At 42.1% G+C, this 6140-nt stretch overlaps 1 pseudogene; it reads left to right on the forward strand.

Moving 5' to 3' along the window:
* The first annotated feature begins 573 nt into the window (after window positions 1-573).
* Window positions 574-1416, forward strand: LOC148037632 (ADP-ribosylation factor-like protein 8c pseudogene; annotated as a pseudogene).
* The last annotated feature ends 4724 nt before the right edge of the window (window positions 1417-6140 follow it).

A 6140-nucleotide genomic window follows, 5' to 3' on the forward strand; every position in this document is an offset into this window, starting at 1 on the left:
AATTTTTGGAAGATGAGGGTGATTATATTGGGGATGTAATCAAAATGAAAAATAAAACAAAAGCTAATATAAGATGAACTAAGAGGAGATCTGAAAGAGGCAAAAGTAATGCGAGAATCTATATATATGTATGTGTGTCTCTACATATTGCAAGGTCGAAGAGATATATATCTTACTTGTAAACCTATGAAGGAACTTCTTATTGCCTTTTTAGAGCCTCCTTATCACTATGTCCATAGACTTCCTCTAAAGACGAAGACCAGAAACTCCTACTTTGAAAACAAGGGCAAATGCCGATACTGTAGCTTCTGTTTTTTTTTTTTTTTTGAATTGTGATCGTTCATACTAGGGCTTACAAAAATTGATTTTCTAGTGTAATTATGTTGGTTAGGGTTACAACATTGGGCATTTCAAATTAAAGCCTAAAAATTTAGATTATTCTCTCTTCTACCAGTTTTTACTCGTAGATACCCTTATATACATAAAAGACTAGCATATAATAAGAATATGTAGGTAGAATATGTGTAGTCTATGTACTCTGTGTATGCACATACTTTGGTTGTAATGTTTACGATGAACGAAAAGGTGAAAGGCAAGGAAAAATCGACCGACCAAATTGGTGTCGGGCAGCCGAAATTCCCAGGACGTGGAGTCAGTCAGGTTGTTGATGCGAGCAAAAGATCTTCTTCGTCCTTCTCATCAATATCAGTTCTGTGCACGTCGTCAAATAACGCAGCTGCAATATATATTAGGATGGCCGGGCGGCTCTGGCAGGCGGTTCTTGCTTGGCTGAGGAGGGTGCTGTTCTTCGGCTGGGGCCGGAAGGAGATGGAGGTGGCGTGCGTGGGGCTGGAGGGGGCGGGCAAGACGTCGCTGGTGGCCGCCATCGCCGGCGACCACGGGCCCTTCCTGGAGGACCGCATCCCCACTGTCGGCCTTAACGTCCGCAACCTCACCCGCGGTCGCCTCACCATGCGCATGTGGGACCTCGGGGGCCAGCCCCGCTATCGCGGCATGTGGCAACGCTACTGCCGCGGCACGTCGGCCGTCCTCTACGTCGTCGACGCCGCCGACTCTTCCAAGCTCCCCGACTCCCGCTCCGAGCTCCACCGCCTCATGCAGACCGATTCCCTCCGCGGCATCCCTCTCCTCGTCCTCGCCAACAAGATTGACCTCCTCCCTCCTACTCTGATCTCGTCGGCCAGCGCGGGCAAGTGCAGTTTCCGACCGTCCTCAGGTCTCTCTTCCTCCTGCAGCGCCATTAAATCTGCCGCCACAGTGCACGAGAAGGCCTTCATCGATAGCATGGACCTCCCTTCCATCCCTGACCGCGAAGTCTGCTGCCTTATGATCTCCTGCAGAGACTCCATCAACATCGACCTCGTCCTCAATTGGCTCATCAAGCATGCCAAATGAATGGCCAGCCCTCGCGGCTGCACTGATGGATTGGATTGAGTCTACTGATTCTTTAAGGACACGCATGTCGCATGCGTTAGCGAGTCTCAAGATGAACATTGATCTATCATACATGCACGTGTGGTATACTGCTGTTACATGCATTTTGCATCATTTGGTATGTACTATCCCAAGCGGTATCAATTTGAACATTGATGTATCATACATGCATGTGTGGTATATTACTGTTACATGCATTTTGCATATTTTGCATCATTTGGTATATACTATCCAAAGCGGTATCAATTTGAACATTGCAGCATATTGCCAATTGTCCTTCATCCAATTGTCTAATCTCTGCATGAAACATCGTATGCACGTCTCGTAACACAATCATCCGTTTTTGCTACTCAATGCGCCATGTAGCTCGTCGACCATGCAAGCCCAATAATGCAACCCCAATCGATTCTCCTAACTGTCCAGCTTGAGCGTGTATTGTACCCACACGTTGCAAATGCATACATTCACACCATTGTTACTAGACTGAGTTGGTACGGAAAGCAATTTACGTTAGTTCTCACACGCATGTAATCTGATGCTCCACAACTTATAATCAAGTGATGCTCATGGAAAGTCGACATATTAGCATCAAATAGCTCAAAACACACGTGTCGAGTAGGTGTGTAAGGCTTTATCAATGATGCAGCCACCTCTTGTAAGGAGCTCGATGCCAACAGTTAAATCAACCACATGTATCTTGGACTCTACTTTTTAGTGAGCATGCTTGAGCGAGAGTGCTTGGGTGAGCTTTTCAATCATAGGAGTAGGTAGGGAAGCGTTTAGGTAAAGTGACTCTAAGCAATGCTAAATCAAGGGTATTCATGTTGGTATACTAAGCCCTTGCAAGCCATTTGAGGTCTATCTCACCCATGGCATATTTGATTGAGAAGGTCATAACTCAATACTGGTTGTAAGTGGGAACTTGTAAATTTGATTGAGTATAGGCCATACTAGAGCAAAAAAACATGTTTGTTTGCAAACTTTACACGAAATGCGCTTCCTTGCAAACTTCACTTATCCATGGTTTGTATGTGTCATAAAAATAGCCTTATCCACATGTATTAAAACAAGACTATGGACCATTGCAATGATACATAACAATATAGAATGATAAATGGTGTCAAAGGCCATTACCTTAGATAGTAAAGATATAATGCAAAAAGGTACCCACTAGAGAAAACCCTAGTGTGATTGGTATGCAATAAGCTCTACACACACAATAAGATCCTCCTCTAGCTCTAGATGAACAATAGGATCCTCCTGTCTCATGAAGTAAGACTCACATTGTAGGGTATCCCTTAGCATACTAGAAGTTTCCTTTTCACTTATTGTGGTGTTGATTGTCTTGGATCACAACTATGATCCATTGAAGCTAGTGCACCCTTCTTTGGCAAGCATTTACAAGGAGCTCTAGAGACCTTGAAAATTGTGTGTGACACAAGGTTAGAGTGATATGTGCCAATAGTATAATGCAATGATGCATTCTAATAGTGCATTTCAAGGATGTATATCAAGGTGTTGTGCATGGTATGATGCATGATGGGATGTGGAATCTATGCATCTCTGTGTGTGTGTGTGTGTGTGTGTGTGTGTGCGTGCGTGCGTGCGTGCATACATATAAACATACATACACATACATATAACTTATGTATTTGCCATAGATATATTGTGGTGTTGTAGTCCTTGGTTGTGGAGTGGATTGGATGGAGGGGGACATGAACATGTACAAGAGCCTCCAACATCTATGCTTCCAGAAAAGATGCAACAACATGGTGCCACTACATGATTTACCAATGAAGGCTATTCATGAGGTAGGTAAAAAACAAATAGTGCATTTAATATTGAGAAAATTTGTGGTGATATTGGTGCTTAATCATCTTGAAAATTTGAAAAGTTTGACCCTTCACAAAGTTAGACATATCTTGTGACATTAGACATTGCAATACCAAGGTGGTGGGATGTAAGGATATGTTTTGTAGCTATGGTGTGGGGAAAAGAATGAAGCTCAAGTGCAATTGTGAGATCAATGATGCTATCCATGATGGATTGCTGGCTAGAGCCAGTGATACCAAGACGTTTGTCTAATTTTGTATTTGCTTTCCAAATGAGGTGAAGATGTCCCATCCAATGTCCTTTATCCTAAGAACATGGTAATCACTCATTTTTAGCTTAGTATGAACAATATCTATGCATGTGTAGATGAGTATGTTGTGAATTATAGTTGCACCACCATAAGTGGTACCCTTAATGTCACATGGAGTAGCATCAGCTACAAAGCTTTGCTCAAGCTCATACTAGTATTGCTACCTAAGTTTGTTGAGCTTTGCTTGAAAATGTGGTGATGGAATTGTGCTCAGTGCTGCTAATGCATGTAGTGGGAGTAGCAATGTAGTGTATGGGGGTCGCCTTGGTGGATGGCTATAATATTGAGATGTCTAGCCTATGTTCTCATGATGGTCTAGGTATGAGTAATGGCATCAAATCCCATCTCTTGAGGGAACTTGATTCCTCACCGATGATGATTTTCGAACAGAGCAATCACTCCATAGCCCAACAAATAATACTTGCCCTTTGTTCTTAGATGTCAATGCATCATGGTCCACCAATCGCTCCTCTGACATCGCTAAAGCTAGTAGAGTGGCTATTTGTGTCAGCTTAATTGGTTGTGGTTTTATCCTTTTTGCCTTGTGGTATTTGAGTTAACAATTAGATGGCTACCCATCCATAAGGTGGCCATATTTGAGTCATTAATGGGGAAAGAGATGGCAGCTTAGCTCACAACAAAAAACAACTAGGTAATGTTTGATGCTACCAATACAACATTTTTTTCGTGATCATTCCAACTGGACAAGACCAATGCCCTAAAGTTAAAAATACAGTGCAGGCTAAAAAAAGGTAGTTCTAGAGTCTAGAGCTATATATCTCACTTTAAAGTCATGCGGGAATGTATGTCTTTGAACACCCAAATCAATGGTGAAATGTTGCACTCTCTGTATGTAGAAGACTTGAATGGGGATATATGAAAAGCATTGGCTTTGGAAGACCTATTAGTTAATACCTTGAATTATTTTTACCAATGTTCTAGTTGAATTGAGATGTTTCTAGCCAAGGAGAAGTTAGAAAAAGGGAGAAAATTGGCCAAACCTGCTAACAAACCCTTCATATGGAACCGAGTGACTCAAATATGGATTTGGACATAGAGGAAGAAAGTAGTAGTGAGGGGGAGGACTCTAAGGAAGATTTAATGCTGAAAGCCAACTAAGTACAAGAGAAAGAATAAGGCCCACAAACCCTCAAAGGTGCTCAAAAACCTACCATCAAAACCCTTTGGAGTGCCAAGTGTAGTAATAGGGGTCACTTGGCTACCGACTATGGTCTAAATCAATAGTGGTGTGATATTTGGCATACGGCTATCCCCAACACCAAAGTTTTCTAGTATAATGCTTGATGTCAAATGGGAAATGATGGGACCTAGGAAGACATGGGAGGAGCACAAGCCGCATATTTGCTGTCGCAACATTGACAGTGCTATACACACAATAAGATTATCTATCTCTTGACATGGGCTGCAGAGGATGAGGAAGACATCCGGGAGGCCAATGAAAATATTATCACCCCCCAAATAGACAATGTTTTCTTTGTCTACATGAAGGCCATTGGAGATTTGAGTGTCTCAAATCTTAGCAATATCATACTTAGAATTGATAGAGTTAGGACTAGACTTCATCTCGACATCTATCAATACAATGGAAATCAAAGAGCTCCCTCTGAGTCAAATGTCAATGTGGTTACCCAATTAAATAAGAAGCTGAAAGGAAAAGAGGAGAAGTACAGAGAAATTCTTGGGCTGAATAGGATAAAGTTTGCGGCGGCTAGGTGGCTATATGGATGGCAAAAGAACCAATAGTACTAAGAAACTTGCATCCATTGTTTGTACCGAATTCAAGACCTGCACCATGCGGAAGGAACTGCGTGAACATCAACACCATAGTAGATATTGTAACTAATTTTGAGTCTCAAATCAACATCTTTTTTATCAAAAGGAATCAACTAAGTATCACTTGCAATGCAACTTCTATAGCCAACCCATGAGACAGGAGGGAATCAACTTGCTACTCAACTTGAGGCTTCATTCTCTACAGGCCTCAATTAAAGTAGATACCTTGACTTTGTGGGGACCACTATCCATTACCAGTCCCTTGGGAAACCTACTCAATCTAGTCCTACCATTCAAGGACCACTTGTTTGAAGATGATCCATCAAATTGATCTGTTTAACTAAAACCTAAAGTTGCAGCCTTGACTACATTCACACTAGATGAGGAAGTTTGAAGCATGAGCGAGCTTCATTAGGACCATTGTCTAACCCTACCATTCCAATCATCTCTCTTTAGATCTTAAACTAGGTCATCAACAATATTCTACTAGACAGTGGATCTAGAGTTAACATCATCATTGTGGCCTCTTGCAGAGATTTTGGGTTGATGAACTAGGAGCCATCCACATTCTTAGTCTAAATGGCTAACCAACAAAGAGTGTGCCCACTTGGCATCATTCGATTCATTCTAATGGAGATTGCCACTATCCCATCCCTAATTTCCTTGGTCGTCCTCAATGTGGAGCATGCTAATGAAGATTACCACCTATTGCTCTAATGGCCCTAATTGCAGCAAGAATAGGCAGTTG

Source organism: Lygodium microphyllum, chromosome 4 (assembly GCF_053477565.2).
Source record: "Lygodium microphyllum isolate KBCC chromosome 4, Lygodium_microphyllum_v1.1.10, whole genome shotgun sequence".
NCBI lineage: Eukaryota > Viridiplantae > Streptophyta > Polypodiopsida > Schizaeales > Lygodiaceae > Lygodium > Lygodium microphyllum.